This window comes from Amphibalanus amphitrite, unplaced genomic scaffold (assembly GCF_019059575.1).
Source record: "Amphibalanus amphitrite isolate SeventyFive unplaced genomic scaffold, NRLGWU_Aamphi_draft 000694F_arrow, whole genome shotgun sequence".
In the NCBI taxonomy this organism is placed as follows: domain Eukaryota; kingdom Metazoa; phylum Arthropoda; class Thecostraca; order Balanomorpha; family Balanidae; genus Amphibalanus; species Amphibalanus amphitrite.
Window position 1 is genome coordinate 109,432 of NW_024882188.1, and position 9,851 is coordinate 119,282.

Genomic DNA, 9,851 nt, shown 5'->3' on the forward strand with positions numbered 1-9,851 from the left:
AACCAGATAGCCAGGTTTATTTCAAGAGCTTCTAAAGAGGTAGTGGATTTACCCCGCGTTCGATGTCTCTCGGACGGCGAAGATTCTACGTCGTCCGGCCAATCCCGTTCAAGGTCAACGGGGGCTCGGCTGCGGTCATGAAACGTGATTGGCCGGACGACGTAGAATCTTCGCCGTCCGAGAGACATCGAACGCGGGGTTGATATCGTTTCTATTACATTTAATTGATAATCCTACATATCAGTAAAGCTGCCACGTTATCATTCTCGGCGAGCGATTACCGGCACATCGTACCAATGCCAATGGAGCGTCGAGCGTCCGATGGTTTACGATAGGAATTATAACAATAGTTTTAACCTAGCGCTTTTTAGAGCCATGGTCCGAAATGGTAATTCAAAGAACCTCTTCCCCTTTCAACTCACCTGAAAAAGCTGCTTTCGTGTACCACCCAGCACCCGTTTCGTAGATATATCAAAATGATAACCGGAGGCAAAGATTATCCTCGGCCGTGCCCATTTTCGAACCAACCCTGAGAGGCATAGGCGGCGGAACGGGCCGGGCGGCGGGCACCGGGGCACCGTGCCCCCTTTAATTTTGGCATTTTAACATTAGCCGTATGGGCGTTGCACGGAAAGAATGGGACCAAAAGTCGGCAGTGTCCCCCCCCCCCCCCCTTTAATTGAAGGTGTTCTGCCGCTACTGCTGAGAGGCCGTGGAAAATCGCTTTTAAAATCAATGCCTATTTTATGATCTACCACGATTCGTGGGGCTGACTAGTACCGACGGGGATCCCACAAACACGACGGTCACATTCATTAAGCATGATGTACGGCGTAAAGCACCACAATTCACTCCAAAAGCGCAACCTTCTGAGATATTTTATATTTAGTTTCAATGCTGGTACTGGTGCAGTTTCAATGCTGGTACTCTGCTCATTTCTGTTTAATTAAGTTATTTCTCGCTTAAATGCGCCTCACATTAATCGTGTGCTGTGCTCCACAATCATTGCGCCGCGCGCTCTTCCTTCTTATCGGCCCCCTTGAGATCGTATCCATCAATATCTATTTGTTGGATTTGGATTTGGATTTGTTGCTTCTAATGACTTGTAGAGAAACAATTTTAGAGCGCTTAACAAAATAATTTCATAACCTATCAGCGATGGGAAAAGCCCAATCGTCCAACTCATAAAAAACATTGGGACACAAACAACTGGAAACTGTTGGTACTTTCGCGCAGAGGCGGCGGAACGGGGAGGGCACCGGGGCACCGTGACCCCTTTGATTTTGGCATTTTAACATGGGCTCTATGGTTACATGGAAAGAATGGGACCAAAAGTCGGCAGTGCCCCCCCCCCCCTTCCCCTTAATTGAAGGTGTTCCGCCGCTACTGCTTTCGCGTACGTAATACAACGACGCTGGCAATCAACAAGTTGCAACATACGCCCGGGAAAATAAGTTTCAGATAACGACGCCGGCCAAGAGGTGCGCCGTCCGAAGGCTCCAGTTGAGCTGGGCGCAGGTACTAAATAGCATCAAAGGAAATCCTATATTCATCTCGCCGCATTTAAGCGCAACAATCGAAAGACGACAGCGTGACCGCGCTGACAGGCAATCAACCTGGCCACATAAAACTAGCTAGTGCAAGGAAGATATCTATATAAACCACTGGACCATGCAAGGCGTTCATGCAAATAAAATACGAGTAAAGATGACGCGTTTGAGGGCAGACTGGCCAAACAGTGACGTTACACGCGGATCTCAACACTGCACAACCCATTCATCAAAAAAGATCTCGTGGATCCCTATATACGTCATAACTGGCCCTAGTACGGGGGTATATAGCCATGGACGTAAATGGCCGGCTTAAGGCACAGGATCCCAATTGTCATCCCCATTACGTGGTCCCCAGAAGTCGCCAGGCCGAGAGCCAATGGCAGTTAAGCACATCTTACACGTGCCGACAAACGTGACACAATGAATCCAATAATGAGTCCGCCAATAAGCCTGGCTAATTCTGCATGTAGGCTGCTATCTACCACCACGGCGGAAGGCTAAAACGCATCCATACAGCTCAACATAGGTGTCAATTTCCGCCGGGTTGGGGGTGCTCAAGCTGTCTAAATTTCCCGCCGGCTCGGCTGGCTTGGCTTTGGAGCCCCAACAGACGGTGCAGGTCAAGGTCACCGCTAAGGCGGCGGCGAATTTGCTGCGCCCGGGCAGTGGGCACTGGGCACCCTCAATTCGGTGAAAATCGACACCCATGCAGCTCAACATGACAAAACGCTGCATACAAGCGCACGTCCTCGCATTTAATTGACGCATTTAACTGCGTCACTAACCTTGTACATGTACACTGTACAACACTGGTGAGATGACTGTCCGAAGGAAACTGCCGACTTTGGCTGGCAACATTCAGGGTTGGTGACTTATGTACTGAGTTCGGCTGGCTGACAGCGATGTGACTTCGGGACCGGTTGATGAACGGGCCATCCTAGCCCCATACTACAGGAGCCCAGCTGGTCTTGGCGAGCGGCGGCGACTGGACGAGGCTGGACCCCTACTACAGGAGCCCAGCTGGTGCTGACGAGCGGCGGTTACTGGACGAACGGGTCAGCCTGGACCCCTATTGCAGGAGCCCGGCTGGTCTTGGCGAGCGGGGACGACTGGACGAGGCTGGACTCCTACTGCAGGAGTCGAGCTGGTCCTGTCAAGGAAATAGTTCACCTTTAACATGGGATTTTAAACTGAGATAGCAGTCTGATACAGCAGATTTGCGTATGCCTTATATTTGAATCGTTTGAGATATTCACCTTTTATCAGTGAATATTGGTGCTTAAATTCATGTTCTACCTAGTGCTCATTTACAGCTAGCAGAAACCTCTTCAACACACAGTGGCCAATCAGCGATGAGAGCACTTACAGGAGCAGAATCCCTTGCAGCTGATAGGTTGTTCAGCTGTTCGTGTTCATAACTTTAATCATTAAAATAATGAAATCCCTTTAGAAGAAGTGTGTAATTCCAAGTCAGAATGCATTTAAATTTTATTCATCACATTTTTAACACATCTTTTTAAATTTTATTCATCAAATTATTCACAGAAGGTGAACAATTTCTTTAAACACTTACCTTGCTTCAATGGTGACATGTAGTTCTTGCAGCAGAGAAGGCACAGCATTTGGCTGCAACTTCAAATATTTACTTGCTGCTATCAATTATTCAGTTTTGAAATGCATACAGGTACAGCGAATCTTGGGTTCTCCTGTAAGAATGCCGACGTCACCGCAGAAGTTCATCCAGAGCTTGCGCCTGAAAAAAGGGCCAGGTTTAATATTTGAGTGAAATGAAGACTTTTGAATCATTTTATCATTATACCATAATCACATTTTTGCCTAATTTGTAAGAAATAGGTTTAGGTTAGCAGAAATAGGTAAGGTTTTGACTAGACCCCCTGGGTCACAACAGGAGATGGCACCCGTGATTGGTGGGACCACCAGGCACCAGCACTGGCACAATCCGTTCTGACCACGGCACACCTATCAGCCCGAGAGCACACTAAATTGCATGTTAAAGCTCCATTAATGCTTTTTTTCAATTTTGGCCATCAATTTTGTTGGGTCCATCATGTCCATCACCAAGCCACATTTGAAATGCACTACACTACATCCCCCACCACCTGACCACACCAGGCCAAATCCGCACCGCGCTACACAAAATCCGCACTGCACCAAGCTAAATCCACGCCACACCAAAGCCTCACCAGCCGGACAAGCCAGCACAGACAAGATCTTGTCGAAATTGCCATGCTTTGCAGAGTGCATACTGGCCTACCTGAACCTGATCTTACCCAACATATGAGCTTGACTGTCCTAAGCACTGGGAGCTCATTGAGACCAGGCCCCACAGGCCTAGTGGCCTCCTAAAACCTGATTTCCATATGGTAAGGTGAGCTATTTAAGAATGGTGATCGGATATTGAACGCGAGACAAGACAGCAATGGGCAGTGGGCAGTTCATGCAACAATAATCATGTTTCCTTACCACAAGTAGGTATCAAAGCCAAAGCAAAAATGGCTACCTATCGAATTCAAATTTCACTGGAACCTCACCTGCATGGATCTTAAGTGAAAGGTACCTACATCTTGATACATCTTGATCTGCACGAAAGATACCTACATCTTGATCCACTCATCTTAATCTTGTTTTTCTGCATCCAGGGCATGCAACACTTCTGGTATTTTTGGCACAACTTACTCGACTGCTGAGCTCAAATGCAAATTGCAATCACGGTCATAAAATACCTACTGAATATTGAATCGCAATGTATATTCAGTCGATGTACCGGTTTATATAGCCTTGGATGTACCCCTCGTTCGATGTCTCTCGGACGACGAAGATTGTACGTCGTCCGGCGAATCCCGTTCTAGGTCAACGGGCTCGGCTGCGATTATGGAATGTGATTGGCCAAACGGCGTAGAATCTTTGTCGTCCGAGAGACATCGAACAAAAGTAATGTCGCTACTGCGCCATTTATTGCAACGAATTCGCCCCATAGAAGCACGTGTTAATTCTCTCCCATAGGGCCCTGGGTAAACTCATGTAAACAACCTCCATAGGGTCCTGGGTAAACTCTCCCTTTGTCTATTTTCTTTAAACGGGAATGGTTTGGACAGAAAAATATTTCCCACCTCATAAAAAATAAAACTTAATTTTTGATGTACCTCATTGATGCAAAACATCAGAAAAACATAAGAAATTAAGCCAAAGAAACCGATTGTTTATAAAAGGACAGCTGACGGCATGCCTCCCGTGTCCCCTGGCTTGAAGCTTCGGCTCCGTGTTACCTTAGTATTCTATGACCGTGGGTAAATCTGTGCGAACGAAGCAAGAAATTTTGGAAATGCTGAGCCACCGCACGACAGCCCCCGCCGCCAAGATCGTCGCCATGCAAAAGAACACGTAATAACCGTGTAGTTGACATTTGACCAAAATTTTCGCCAAAAATTTGCAACATGTCCCGGTAAAGTTCCTCTCTCTGCAAATTATAGTTGGGACACGCGAGAATGAAATGATGAATATTTTCTGTTTCAAAGCCACAAGCACATTCAGGTGTATCGTGCCTTTGTATTTGAAATAAATGTGAATTTAGTTGTGACATTTGCATTCGTAGCCTAGAATGGAAAATATTGCCCATTTTAGTGCCAATTTTGTAAAAGGGAGAAGGCCCAGGCACCCCCAGTCGCCTCGAGATCTCTCGTTGAAAGGAACGAGGAGGAAGGGATCGGATGGATTCGGGAAGCTGGTTCCAGGATTTGCCTGTTGAGGGGAAAAAGGACTTCTGGAAGGATGTGGTTCGGTTGGGAGGCATGGTGTGTGTGTTGGAGTTACGTAGGTAGTGTTCTGCCGGTGTTTTCTGCACGTGTTTCTGGCATGATCATCGTGATATAATTTGGCGTTTGGTGTCTTGGATTAGTGAATGTATGATATAAAGTGAGTTTGTGTATTTGTCGTCTTACAGTCAGTTTGTCCCAGCCCAAGTCTTGTAGAAGTTTTTCGGTTGACGTCCTGAACATAGCCCCCGTCACAAGTCTCCCTGCTCTGTTTTGTAGCGTGTCAAGTCGGGCAGCGTCTTGTATTGTTATGTGTCCGTCATATATTGTGTCACAGTAGTCAAAGTAAGGTCTTATATACGTCTTGTAAATTTGGTCGAGAATGGGCCTTGGTATGTAACGTGCAATGGAGTAGAGTGGACTGAGTGATTTGTGTACCTTGTTGCATATTGCATTGACGTGTTGGTGGAAGCGTAGGTCCTTAGAAAGTGTCAAGCCAAGGTGAGTATGAGTTTCATGAATGGGTACGTTTGCGCCCTCGAAAGTGAGCTTTGGTGGTGTGTACTGATGTCTGTGTGAAAATGTTTGTTGGATGGTCTTCGTAGCGTTGAATGTAATTGCCCATTCTCGACCATATTTGTGGATTTCGTTGAGGTCTTGTTGTAGTGATAGCTGTACGGCGTCAATGTCTGCTGTCGTGTGCGAGGCGTAGATAGATGTGTCGTCAGCGAAAAAGAGAATGTCATTCTTTATTCGTCTTGAAAGTCCGTCGAGATACATAAGTGCCAGCAAAGGCCCGAGTACGGATCCCTGCGGGCAGCCCGCATTTATTGTTTTAGTGGCCGAGAATGTGCTGTTGATCCGTACTCGGTGTGTCCTGTCACAAAGATATGATTTTAACCAGTCGAAAAGTGAGTCAGTAATTCCGAAGTCGTGCTTACTCTTGTACAACAGTCCGTCATGCCAGATCTTGTCAAAGTATTTAGAAATGTCGAGGTAGATAGCAGTAAAGTCTCGTCCCATGTCCAGTGATTTGTACAAGTTGTGAGTCAGGTATAAAAGCTGTTGTTCTGTACTGTGGCTACGCCGGTACCCACTCTGCTTGTCGGTCAAAAGAGAATGATTCAGTAAATGGGAATATATACCCTTGAAGACAATTTTTTCGAAGACTTTAGATAACGATGAAAGTATACTGATGGGACATGTATATCCTGAGGATATTTTGAATACAAAAGCTCTTTTTGAAACATGAAACATGTATTTTATATTATTTTAACGGTCAAAACAGCGGCCGATGTCGGTCCGACGTCGCCCCGACGTCGGCCCGACGTCGGCTGGACCTCGGCAATTTATCTCGGTCCGACGTCGGCCCGACGTCGGCTGGGCCTCGGCTGGACGTCGGAACATGCGGGCATATCCGACATCCAGCCGACGTCGTGCCGAGGTTGGACCGACGTCGGGCCGACGTCGGCATGTTTACTGGGTTTCGGTGACCCTTCGATGGTGCGACTGGTCGACTTCACTCACCTTTGAACAAAACGTGCTCAGGTTGGTACACTTTAGTCGTGCAGACGCCACAGACCCTGCGTGCGAATATGTCATCCCGCGAGTTGCTGGGGGGGGGGGCGTTAAACGCCCCCACTTTTTTCGCCGGGCCATAGCATAAAAACGGCGCGCCGCAGGCGCGCCAAATTTTGGGTACCTGTAGGGAATTGATTGAAGTTTATTGTGACAAAGTTTCAAAAAAAAAAATCGGTCCGAAAAATTTTGAGATAGCGAGGTTTTAGTGACGTCATGATTTCTGAGTTTTCGACCAAAAACGGCATATGTTCAAAAAATCATATAAAATCACAGAACAGACATACAGACATGCAGTAAACGCCATTAGACTGCCAATACCATGAACAATCAAATGGCTACACTGAAAACAATTTAACCCAAGGCCGGCGAGTAAACCGGTGTTTCGCGGGTACCCCTATCCGCAACCATTTTTAACCACCCTCCCAGGAGTACAGTAAGGTCCCATTGCAGTGTAGTCGTATCTGCCTCAGCGGACATGTTCGCTGACAGCGGTTATGTCCGCTCAGAGCAGGTACGACTACACCGCAATGGAACCTAGCACTACTCCTGGGAGGGTGGTTAAAAATGGTTGCGGATAGGGGTACCCGTGAAACATCGGTTTACTCGCCAGCCTTGGGTTAAATTGTTTTCAGTGTATCTTCGATGATTGATTATCGTTCCGCATTTTCCAAAATCTTGAACTGAATCTTGGCAATTTCTCGTGACTACCTACTTCACGACCATGATACATACATTTCTTAAATTGAACTTTTTGAGCCAAACACGTACACATATGATAAAATGAATATCACCATCGTGTTCTACGCCCCCAAATTACCCATAAAACATGTGTCATGGGCTGCGAATATCAGTTTTGATTTTCGGGGATATGTGCCTACCCGGTTGACCTGACCTTGACCCTGACCTATGCTTGACTGACCCCTACATGGAGCTGACACTTGTAGGCCTTATATGATGGATTGTGCACCGTTTTGACAGAGTTTATGACGAGAGGCGCCCTTTGCGAAGTCCTGAAGTCCATCTGCTACTGAAAGCCCGATTTCAGGTGTTTGACCTGACCTTGACCCGACCTGTGACCTCAAAATTCAACTTAAAAGTACTCATCTGAAGCGTCTCGTCGCGTTCTTTCGTTTGCCGCCTCGTGCGTTTCGCTGCGCCTATTGGTTCTCGAGTTATCGGCTGGGGGCGTTTAACGCCCCCCCCCCCCCCCCAGCAAACGGTGGGTGGCGAAATACCCCAGCAACTGCCGGGTTATAATTCCGCTCCTTTTTGTTAGCGCAGGGCGCTTAGCCGTCAGGCTTAAATGCCCGACGATCCGTGTCCCTCGACCTCGGAAGTCCTTTATCTTCGTGGGCATGACATGGCGTGCCCTCCCCTCGGCCTCATCAAAACATTACCGGCACTGACACGGTCCCACTCAGGGGGCGTCGAAGTCTAGTAGGAAAATCTGGAAATCCCCGGCGTGACGTCACGTCGGGGATGACCGACGGCACCTTGCACTGAAAGATACGGCAGAACGGCTATTTTTGAAAAATGATTAAAAATACTTATGTGCTGTTATGACACATAAAACGCTTATCAGCATGTTCCTCATCATGTGATAAAGCCATATCCGTGGTCGAAAATAGCTGAGCCCCTCCCAATTTCCAACCACCGACCTCATAAGCAAAGGATGTAAGCGTAATCCTTAAGGGCGACTTTCCAATACATATCCGTACATATGCGTCCTTATGGAAATCGGTAGTGTGGCGATTGGCGACGCGCGCGACATCTGTGTGGCGACCAAGTGGCGACTGTGGCGACACCTGGTGGCTGCTTTTCTGCTGTATGTAGGCATTGGGGTTTTGCCAGATATGGTTCCTACTGCTACACAACTATGTTGACCCAATACTAGAAAGTTATTTTGCCAGTAAAAGGCATGCTAATTGAAAGTCAATTTATAAAATTGCTTATAAATGATAACGAGAAAATAATAAAGAAGTTTTGATTGAATAGTTATTAAAATACCCAACCGTGAAATTATATTCTGGTAGATTTAGTAGAAATTAGTCCGTGCAACCTTGTATTTAGGGCCTTGGTCCCACTCAAGATGTCCCGCCGCGGACCTACCCCCAGGCGCCACCGGGGTGGGTTTTGACGTCACAAAAGGAGCCCCGGCGGAATGGAGGGGACGCTAACTGGCCGCCGGCCGGGGGCGGCGCTGAAGGGTGCGGGCAGGGGCCGGCCGAGTCCTGGAATGTACTAGATTTGCCAGACACGTGTTGCCAGCGGACAACCACGGCGACCACTTGGTATGCCATTGGTCGTCTTTATGAGGGTCGCCGATCGGCCGTCCGAACGATGGTCGAACGACGCAGTATATACTAAATAGCTACGGGGAGTTGGAATATGTCTGTAGCTACCAGGAAATTTTCCACTGGGATGCCGCCGCGTACGGGAAGTAACGGACTCGAGAACTGCGTGAGTAGATGTGATGGGGAGGGACAGAGAATGGTTTGCGTGGGCAGAGGCGATTGGGTTGCGTGGGCAGAGGTGGATGGATTGTGCGCTTCTAACCGCATTAAGCGGAAGGAGTTAATCAGTTCACGCGCTGCGCGTGGTCGCCATAAGATCGTCTTATCGGTTGTCGTCGACAACGACAAAACGATACAACTTTTCACCCCTGCGCAAGCAGACGTGGCCACGGATCAGACTGGACCTCAATACCAAGGCCGTATAAGAGAGGTAGAATCATCCCGCAATTTCCAATGGACCGGTCGCTAAGCATTAGCGTGACGTCACTGGTGGAGACCGCACGGCGCCCGGCTCCAAGCCGTATGTCGGGTACATTTGGCACTTTATCGTTGTTATTATTGAACGTAACGACAACTAATGACTCTTAATAACTTTTTTACCCACCTAAAGCTGATTTCCTTGCCGATACATTGCCGACCCGAGCCCCAGG

The 9,851-nt window shown here is 47.7% G+C and overlaps 1 long non-coding RNA gene across 2 annotated transcripts; it reads right to left on the reverse strand.

Annotated features, from left to right (window-relative positions):
- Positions 1–1,880: 1,880 nt before the first annotated feature.
- On the reverse strand, positions 1,881–4,508 carry LOC122364719. Of its 2 annotated transcripts, XR_006253623.1 has the most exons (3): positions 4,106–4,508; positions 3,127–3,306; positions 1,881–2,703 (listed from the first exon to the last, which is right to left on the reverse strand). It is a non-coding gene; the product is annotated as an uncharacterized LOC122364719 (long non-coding RNA). The 2 variants fall into 2 exon arrangements; XR_006253624.1 differs by lacking the exon at positions 4,106–4,508 and having other exon boundaries at positions 3,127–4,094.
- Positions 4,509–9,851: the final 5,343 nt, after the last annotated feature.